Source organism: Triticum aestivum, chromosome 1B (genome assembly GCF_018294505.1).
Source record: "Triticum aestivum cultivar Chinese Spring chromosome 1B, IWGSC CS RefSeq v2.1, whole genome shotgun sequence".
In the NCBI taxonomy this organism is placed as follows: domain Eukaryota; kingdom Viridiplantae; phylum Streptophyta; class Magnoliopsida; order Poales; family Poaceae; genus Triticum; species Triticum aestivum.
The window spans coordinates 351,971,566-351,981,627 of record NC_057795.1 but is presented as its reverse complement, the minus strand read 5'-3'; positions in this window follow the sequence as shown (position 1 = coordinate 351,981,627).

Below are 10,062 nucleotides of genomic sequence, written 5' to 3'. Positions count from 1 at the left end.
CGTTTGCAAAATTGCACTTTTAGGCCAAGAAAATTTTCATCTTGTTCTAAAATTTTTATTTAGACGATGAAAATTTGTTTTGGCATTTTTAGATATTTATTTATTTTTCTAGGATTTATTTTCGCGGAACGTTATTTAAAAAAAAAACCTCCGCGCACCCGACTGGGCCAAAGGCCCAGCCGATCTGTGCCAAGCCCGTGCCACCGCCGCCTTCCCCCGCGGGAGGAATCCTCCCCGCCACCGTCACCGAGTCCGGCCGGGGCACAAGGCCGACCCCGACCTGGTGCCCACTCCTCCAAGTCTGCGCCCCCCTCTTATATAGTTGCCGCTGCCACCCCGCCGCGAGCGCCACCGTTCGCTGCTGCCGCACGCCGCAGTTGCCGCCTAGTGCCGCTATCACGACCGGTTTTTCAATAAAATACTTATTGAGAAAATCGATCTCTTGATCACAGTATAGGAAGAGTTATCATTACTAGTAGACAAATACATGAATACAGAAGACCAGTAGCATCAAATATATTATAGGATTGAGCTAAGGTTGCTCAACAATTTATTACAAACACGCTAATATTGTACATAAGGGCGGTTATGACACAGGGGTGTGGTGACAAGCTACTAGCTCGAGATAAAAGTGGTGGTGGATAACTTGACTCCTAAACTGGCAGCTCATCGAGTGTCGAGGTGAGGCTCGATGAATTTATTTCTGGGGTAGCGGAAGTGGATATAATACAGTGACCAAATCCAGGATCGCACGGGACTGACTGGGACTCCTCTAGGCGTCGGACTCGCTATCGAACTCTTCATCCATGAAATCGCCTTCATCAACATCTGGCCAAATCAACAAGCCAGGTGAGTACTTTGAAAGTACTCGCAAGACAGTTCGGACAAAAGATATAACAAATGCATGCATGAATGCGCCATGAGCAAAAATAATAATGCTCATTCATATAATAAATATTTGCACGACATGATAAGTAAAAAGGAAGTCGGGCGGTAGTCCTCCCGAAATTCCAACAAAACAACTGAAGACCGATCGGGTGTTTGAAGCGACGCCTCGAAAGGTAAACAATTAAATAATTAGGCCGCAGTCAGGCGTCTAAGCGACACCACATAAAGGGCTTATATTGAAAAGTAAAATACAAGCATGCCACAGTCGGACGTCTGAGCGACATCACACAAAGGGCTTATATCAAAAGTAAATAACATGTGTGCCAAAGTTGGACGTCTGAGCGACATCGCTGAAAGGGCTTATATCAAAAGTAAATAACAAGTGTGCCACAGTCGGACGTCTGAGCGACATCGCAGAAAGGGCTTATATCAAAAGTAAATAACAAGTGTGCCACAATCGGACGTCTGAGCGACATCGCAGAAAGGTCTTATATCAAAAGTAAATAACAAGTGTGCCACAGTCGGACGTCTGAGCGACATCACAGAAAGGGCTTATGTCAAAAGTAAATAACAAGTGTGCCACAGTCGGACGTCTGAGCGACATCACAGAAAGGGCTTATATCCAAAGTAAATAACAGGTTAGTCCATCCACAAGAATAAACTTTTAACCGGACTTAACACTCATGTGGTTCACCGGAGTTTTGTCACTGGGACTGACATTTGACAAGATAAGATGAACACAGTACTTGGACATGTACAAGATGATTCAAAGGATTTTTGACTCTGCAGAGTTTGTACTTATTTCCCATAGCCAACGGATTTCCATAGTCAGAAAGGACTAGTTCCGTTTACGGTATTTCGGTAGAAACACATCTAACCAGTACACACCCATTCCACCTCACGATGCCAGGAATCACCCTAGACAACGTCCAAGAAAAACTTTAAGACGGGGGGGGGGGGGGGGGTCACAACCTCGAATAGCATGGGATCAAATTTCTATACGCGCGCTCTAAGGGGTGCCCCCCTCTCTGTCCCAACCGGAAACACCCATGCCCCCTGACCGGATGACGGGCTTTAATCCAGGGCCATGGAACCCTCATCACGGCCTCTCTATTTGGTGTGTACCAGGAAAGCGGTTTGCAACTTACTAAGCCATATTCCTTGCGAAAAACATGTGGTAGTACAGGAAGGAAAAATGAATGGGAACGTGACCTGATTCACATTGATACTGATGTCAAATGGTCTGGCATAAGACTGGCATTCTACAGCACTGCCATCTTACCCATTCTCATGCCATCACATGGCCATGCAAGCTTGTATCCAACAACATATGGATTTTCGAAACTCACTTGCCTCATCTTCGCATGAAATAAAACATTTAACGAAATGCTCATAAACATGCCATGAAACTACTACGTGCAAACATGCAACAACCACTCATCATATCAGAAGTTCAAACATGCTTGCCTGGTTCTGAGTAGTCGGAGTCTAACTTGGCGAAGTTCGCGGCTCCGTCACCTCCTCCGGTATCTACGGTAAAAGAAAAATACGTACTTAATGTAAATACCGCGAGTGCACAGAAAAAGTGTTCCAATTATTTTTCAAATAAATATGAAAAAAAACTAGACAGAAAAATAAAGATGACTGAAAAAGAATCAATCAAAAATCAGTTTCTGTTTAAAAGTTATAAAGGTTTTAAAACCAGGGACTTATCTATAATGAAATAGAAAGTTTCTAGGGGGTTAATTGATAAGACAAAAAACGATTCGAAAAAAGAGAAAACACTGATGAGGGGGTCCCACTCGTTAGGTTTAAATTTTCAAAGGGGAGAAACAGGGCTCGACGGCACCCGAGAGCTGCGGTGGTCGCCGGCGGCGATCCACGGCGAGTTAAGATGATCGTGCTCAGGGTGTCCTTCCGCGTCGGTGGGTGGTGGTGGTGGTTGTCAGCGACCACCATGTCGACGGCGGTCCTTGCTCCGGCGGACAGCGGCTCGGGTGGAGTTGGATCTCATCGGGGAGGGCTACGGAGGTCAAATTGAAGCCGGGGTTAGCTCACTGGGTGCTCGAGGTGGATATTGACGAGGTTTGGACGTCGGGGATGGCCTCACCGGAGTGATTCGAGCTGGTGGCCGAGGCGAATCAGGGTGGCCGGAGTTGGGGGAGTAGACCTCCTAGAGGTCCTCCTAGTGGCTTGGCGGGGTACTGGTGAGGTGCAGTGGTGGTGCGTGCTCGAGAACGAGCTCAGGGCTCCTTTTTATAGGCGATCCGAGGCGGTGGCCAAGAACGGGGATCTCCGGTGATGGTTACGACGGCGCAGGGCTTGGTCGAGGGTTTTAGGGAGTTGGGCGTCAACGTGGAGGTTCACCGGTTCCAATTAAGGTGCTAACCAAGTTTGGATTAGGCTCCCTGGGTGGCTGCGACCGAACGGGGTGGCACGGGCCCGTCGGCGGCAGAGGTTGTGCCCTGTGCTTACCAGGCCACGGCGACGGTGCTGCGGGGGTGCGCTGGCATGCATGAGGCCACGCGGAGGGCTAGGGGGCGTTGGCGGCACAGAACGGCGTAACAAGCCGGTCCTGGCTCCGTTGGCCGCCATGGGTGGCTCTGCCACCGCAGAGGCTGCCGGCGTTGGAGATGCTCGCCACCACCGACGCCTGCGCCCGTCCAATAGGACGTGCTATGCTCTGGTCAAGGAGAAGGGGCCGTGGGCAACGCGCCAGGGCGCACGGGTGATCGGTGACAACTCTCTGACGAAAAACGACACTTCAAACTCTGAGTTTTCTGAATCTTCTGAAAGTGCACAGGAACAGTGCCGGCCAAGTGTTCGACAAAATGATTTTGGCATGTGGGGAATTTTCCTTGAGCTGATTTTTGGTGGGGTAGCCTCTCATTGCATCTGGTGGCTGCCTGAATTTTGGTAGAATTTTTGGGGAAAGGAGATATGAATTTCATCAAAAATGATGAATCTGGTCCAAACTTGCAGAGGTTGAAACTTGAAAATTTTGAAAAGAGGAAGAGTGGATCTTGATGGTTCTAGGTTGTGGGTGCTAGAGACTATCCAGAGGAGTTGGTTTGAGATCAAAACTCAAAGGAAATCATGCACTTCCTTTGTAAAGCATCTAGGCTTAGAATACATGACAGAATTGTTTTGGGGAGAAAAATAAATGGATAAAAATCCAAAAATGGATTTACCTTGTTGGGACAGAATGTTTGGATTGCCCCAAAGTGGAGGGAGGGGTTTTGGGAGAATTTACCACAAGAGGCATGGTAAAACCAAGGATGGTTCAAAACAAAGAATAGCTCCAAAACCTTTAGGGTTTCTTTTTAAAAGAAAGTAAAATCCAAGAAATGTGTTTGAGAATGGAAACTCAGAAGAAAGGTTTTTAATAACCAAATACCAGGGTTGCAGAGGATGCAAAAATCAAAGACCTTGCCAAGGGAAAAAGTTTTTGAGAGAGAGAGGTTTTAGGAAGGATTTAAATGACCTTCTTCAAACCAAGCAAGGCTTTTGCTGAAAACAAAAACATTTTTTTTGGAGTGCCACAACACCTACCCACTTAGGAAAAATCTCGTCCCCGAGATTTCAGCTGATCCTCAAACAGGTGTGGGTGCTCTATCCGAAGAAAATCCTCTCTTTCCCAAGTTGCTTCATTCTCGGTGTGATTGCTCCACTGAACTCTGAAAAACATGATGGTTTTCTGTCGGGTCCTCCTTTCAGACTCCTCTAATATTTTTATTGGATGCTCCCGGTAGGTGAGGTCTGGTTGCACGTCAATGTTTTCATGGGATACTTGCTTCTCTGGGTTGCTCACGTACTTCCTCAACTGCGAGACGTGGAACACGTCGTGGACATCGGATAAATCTTCGGGTAAGTCTAGCTGGTAGGCTACCGTGCCTCTTCGGGCCACTATACAGAATGGTCCGATGAATCTTGGTGCTAGCTTTCCCTTAACCTTGAATCGTTGCAGGCCCCTCATAGGATATACTCGTAGGTACGCAAACTCTCCGGGTTCAAAACTGATTCCCCGATGCTTTCGATCGTAATAACTCTTTTGTCGACTTTGAGCTGTCTTGAGTCGATCCCTAATCATCTTAACTTTTTCATCGACCTCCTTGAGCATATCTGGGCCGAAGATAAGGTTGTCTCCGGTTTCTGACCAATTTAGCGGTGTACGACATCTTTGCCCGTACAGAGCTTCAAATGCTGCCATTTGTAGGCTGGCCTGGTAGCTATTGTTGTATGCGAACTCTGCATATGGCAAGCTTCTTCCCAACTGGTTCCATAGGTGAGGACACACACTCTCAGCATGTCTTCTAGAATTTGGTTTACGCGTTTAGCTTGCCCATCAGTCTGGGGGTGGTATGCGGTACTGAATGCTACTTGAGTTCCCAGTGCCTGTTGTAGGTGATCCCAAAATCTAGAGACGAATTGTGTGCCTCTGTCAGATATTATAGTTTTTGGGATTCCATGCAGGCAGACGATACGGGCAAGATAAAGTCTAGCAAGCTTTTGAGTGGTGTAAGTTGTCTTCACCGGGATAAAATGTGCCAGCTTAGTTAATCTGTCAGTTATGACCCATATGGCATCATTTCTGTGTCGTGATCGAGGTAGTCCAACGATGAAATCCATTCCGATCTCGTCCCACTTCCACTCGGGTATCTTGTTTGGCTGTCATAGCCCGGCTGGTTTCTGGTGCTCGGCCTTGATGCGTTGACAAGAATCACAACATGCAATGAATGTGGCTATGTCCCTTTTCATACCGTGCCACCAAAAAATTTCCTGAAGGTCCTTGTACATTTTTGTTCCTCCAGGATGGATTGAATACGGAGCGGTGTGACCTTCAGCTAGAATTTGCTATTTTAGGTCCTTGACATTTGGTACGCAAAGTCTATCTCCGTACCACAATATTCCTTGCTCGTCTATGACAAATTCTGAGGCCATGCCCAAACTCGCTTTTCTTTTTATGCCTTCAATGTTGGGGTGTCCACGCTGAGCCTCCTTAATCTTTTCAATCAGAGTAGGCTGTATTTCCAAATTCGACACACTGCCTTCGGTGACCATTATTAGGTTGAGTTTGGCAAATTCCTGCTGAAATTCTGGTCTCAAATTTGGTATGCTGTCGTTGCCCGAGCTGGGGTTCCGACTAAGGGCATCTGCCACTACATTTGCTTTTCCTGGATGATAGTGGATTCCAACATCACAATCCTTCACTAAGTCCAACCAGCGTCGTTGCCGTAAATTGAGTTCCGGTTGTGTGAAAATATACTTGAGGCTCTTATGGTCTGTGTATATTTCACAACGATTTCCAAGTAGAAAGTGTCTCCATTCTTTGAGTGCATGGATGACTGCTGCCAACTCCAAGTCATGAGTAGGATAATTTTCTTCATGCTTGCGAAGTTGCCTGGAGACATACGCAACTACCTTGCCTTCTTGCATCAATACGCAGTCGAGGCCCTTCCGGGATGCGTCACAATATACCTCAAAATTCTTGTGTATGTCTGGCACAATTAATACTGGTGCCGTTGTTAATTTCCTTTTTAGTTCTTGGAAGCTTTTCTCGCAAGCTTCCGTCCATTCAAACTTCTTGTCTTTCTTGAGTAACTGCGTCATTGGCTTTGCTATGGTAGAGAATCCTTCAATAAACCTTTGGTAGTATCCTGCCATTCCCAAGAAACTTCGTACATCCGTTACGCTAGCTGGTGGTTTCTAGCCAAGTACGGCCTTGACCTTTTCCGGGTCTACGGCAATACCTTCTTGGGTCAGTACGTGGCCCAGAAAACCCACCTGTCTTAGCCAAAATTCACATTTTCTGAACTTGGTGTATAGTTGATGTTTCCTGAGTTCTCCTAGTACAATTCTGAGATGTTCAGCGTGCTCTTCTGGTGTCTTGGAGTATATCAGAATATCATTGATGAATACCACAACAAACTTGTCCATAAACTTCATAAATACTTTGTTCATGAGGTGAACAAAATATGTGGGGGCGTTTGTTAGTCCAAACAGCATTACTGTGAACTCATACAGTCCATATCTGGAGGTGAAGGCTGTCTTGGGGATATCTTCTGTCCGCACTTTCAATCGATGGTATCCTGACCTTAAGTCAATTTTTGAGAAGACTTTGGCCTGAGCGAGCTGATCAAATAAATCATTTATCCGTGGCATTGGGTATTTGTTCTTGATTGTGACCATGTTAAGTGCTCGATAGTCTATACACAATCTCAGTGTCCCATCCTTTTTCTTGGCAAATAAAATTGGTGAACCCCAAGGTGAGGAACTGGCTCATATGTATCCTTTGTCCAACAATTCTTTTATTTGCTTCTTCAATTCTACCAACTCGGATGGTGCCATTCTATATGGTTTCTTGTAAATGGGAGCGGTTCTGGGTGCTAGCTCAATGCTAAATTCTGTCTCTCGGTCTGGTGGCATGCCTGGTAGTTCTTCGGGAAATACGTCTGGAAATTCACACACTACTGGAACCTTGCTTAACTCAGAAATGTCCACCTTGTTTATCCTCGGTTGCCGAGATATTTGTCTTTCTTTGGCTGAAACCTTTATTGTCTTCCCGTGATGATGGGTGAGAATTACGGTCTGGTTGAAGCAGTCAATAAAACCTTTGTTGGTGGTTAACCAATCCATCCCTAGGATGACATCCAGTCCCTTATTTTCCAGTACAATAAGGTTGGTGTAAAACTTCAATCCTTCAAATTCAATAACCACAGCTTGGCAGTAACTCTGAGTCACTTGCTTAATCCCAGGGGACTTGATGATCATGGATTTTTCCAAGGGAAGCATCGAAAAATTATTTTGCAAAGCAAAACTCTTTGAAATGAAGGAGTGAGAAGCTCCGGAATCAAACAAAACCATGGCAGGTATTGTGTTGATAGGGAACGTACCGAATACGATATCCGGGGCATTTTGTGCTTCTTCTTTGGTCATGTGGTTCAGATGACCCTTCATGTGGTTGTTATTGGGGTTGAAATTGTTTCGCTTGGGCGCTGAATTATTGCCACCGTTGTTCGGCTTTGGGGTCGAGTTCCTTGGCTTGGGGCACTGCTTGGCATAGTGCCCTTCTTCTCCACAAGCGTAGCAAGTAACGCCTAGGCGATATGTGAACTCCTTGTCCCTTGCATGGAAATTCCTGATTGGGCGTGAGATGTTTGTCGTGGGTTTGTGTGTCCCACCTTTTTGAAAATCCGTCTTGCTTCGGTGGTTTCGAGCCTGAGTAGTCTGGTCCCTTTTGCGTTTGCGGAAATCCTCCAAGCTGCGTCGCTCATTTTCCAAGGTAATCGCCTTCTTCACCAGTGTCTTGAAATCTGGGAAAGTGTGCACAACCAACTGGCATCTAAGCGCGGGCGCCAGGCCTTCCAAGAATTTTTCCATCTTCTTGCTTTCAGTCATACGCTCTTCGTTGGCGTAGCGAGACAGTAGAGTAAACTGGCTGTTGTATTCTGACACCGTCATGGTTCTTTGTTTGAGGTCATCAAATTCTCTCTTCTTGATCTTCATAACACTTTTAGGAATGTGTGCCCCACGAAAACCTTCTTTGAATTCCTCCCAGGTTATTTCATTTTCGTTGGGGTGCATGTGTAGGAAATTTTCCCACCATGATGCAGCTGCTCTAGTGAGATAGTGTGGTGCATATAGTACTTTCTCACGGTCTGAACATTGTGCAATAATTAATTTTCTTTCCATGTCACCAAGCCAGTCGTCGGCCTCAAGAGGTTTGTTAGTATGAGAAAATGTTGGGGGACGCGTCTTCTGTAGCTCAGACAACTTGGATTGCTGTTGATACTGTCCATGGTGATTTCCCATATTGATGACTTGGTTCATCATTTCCTGATGATTTTGCTGACTCTGTTCATAAAGGTGACATACTTGGGTAAATGTTGTTTCACTGTCCTGTTGACTTGACTGCCCTTGTGTGAAATTGTTGTTTGGTGGTGTGCCATAATTTTCCTCTGGCGGAATTGGCATGGAGCGCGTCCAAGGATGAGACATCTTTCACTCCGGGGATATATTTTGTAAAACTCGTAAGAAGAGAAATTGAGTCGCAACAGTCAATAAATTCACAAATACGGAGATTTTTAAAAGCTCCAGGATTTTTCAAGAAAAATAAACGATTGCGCACGGAGAAGGACTATTTTATATATTACACGCAAGCAGTAATTATACATCACTCAGGATATGCGTACACATTCCTGACATGTTATTTAGGCTAGTGCACTTCTCGAGACCCTACATGATGCGCAAACAAGCTACTTCTCACAACCTATGTACATGTAAACATATAGTACAAATCGGTACATCGCATGGCGGCTAAGCGTACTCAGTCGAAGATGGTGAGGATCTCCCTTGGCTTGCCGAGGGTGAGGCACAGTGAGGCGGGGGACTCAACTCCCTCCTCGCTAATAGGCTCTAGATGTGAAGCGCTGCGCTGAGCTGGTGGAGCGGGTGCCATAGGCGGAGTAACACGAATAGGAATGGGTGCAATAGGTGGTGCAGAACAAACTGGAGTGGGTGCAATGACTTGGTTGAACTCCTCGGTGGTAGGCAGGCGACGAGCAGTGGCGAAAATGGTAGGTGAATGGGATGCCGAGGACAAGATGAAAGTCAGTGGTGGAGCGGTGTGCAGGAGCTCCCTCCTGTTGGCGGCACAGCCATGGACTGAGTCCATGTGGGCAGCTACAAGGTCGTCCACCATGCTGTCGAAGGCTGCCTCCAGAGCTCGGAGGTACTCGACAAGCATCTCAAAGGCCTCGTCTCGCTCTCCTCTGGGGCAAGCGAATGAGTAGTGACGGGTGTATGGCACATGGCATGGAAGGTAGCGGTAGCGACGAGTCTTCGTTGAAGGAAGAACATCCCGAAGACGAGCTATCACCACATGGGCAGCCATCTGCATAGCATGCCTCTCCCCAAGAACCGGAAGCGGCGTAACTCAACAAGCCCTCCCTTGAATTGCACCGCGGCCTGGTGCATGGTCAGACTGTCGTTGATCTTGTGTGGGTAGAGTGTGAAGACTGGGCGCACTGATGGCCCCATCGCGACCTGGACGATGAAGGAGAGGAGCTTGACGAACCCCTCAGGCACGTTGGCGAACACCTGTGGCTCATAGTCGTTGCCAGCCATCTACAAAAGTAGGCAAAAATTCTGAATGGTCAGATCATAAATTTATGC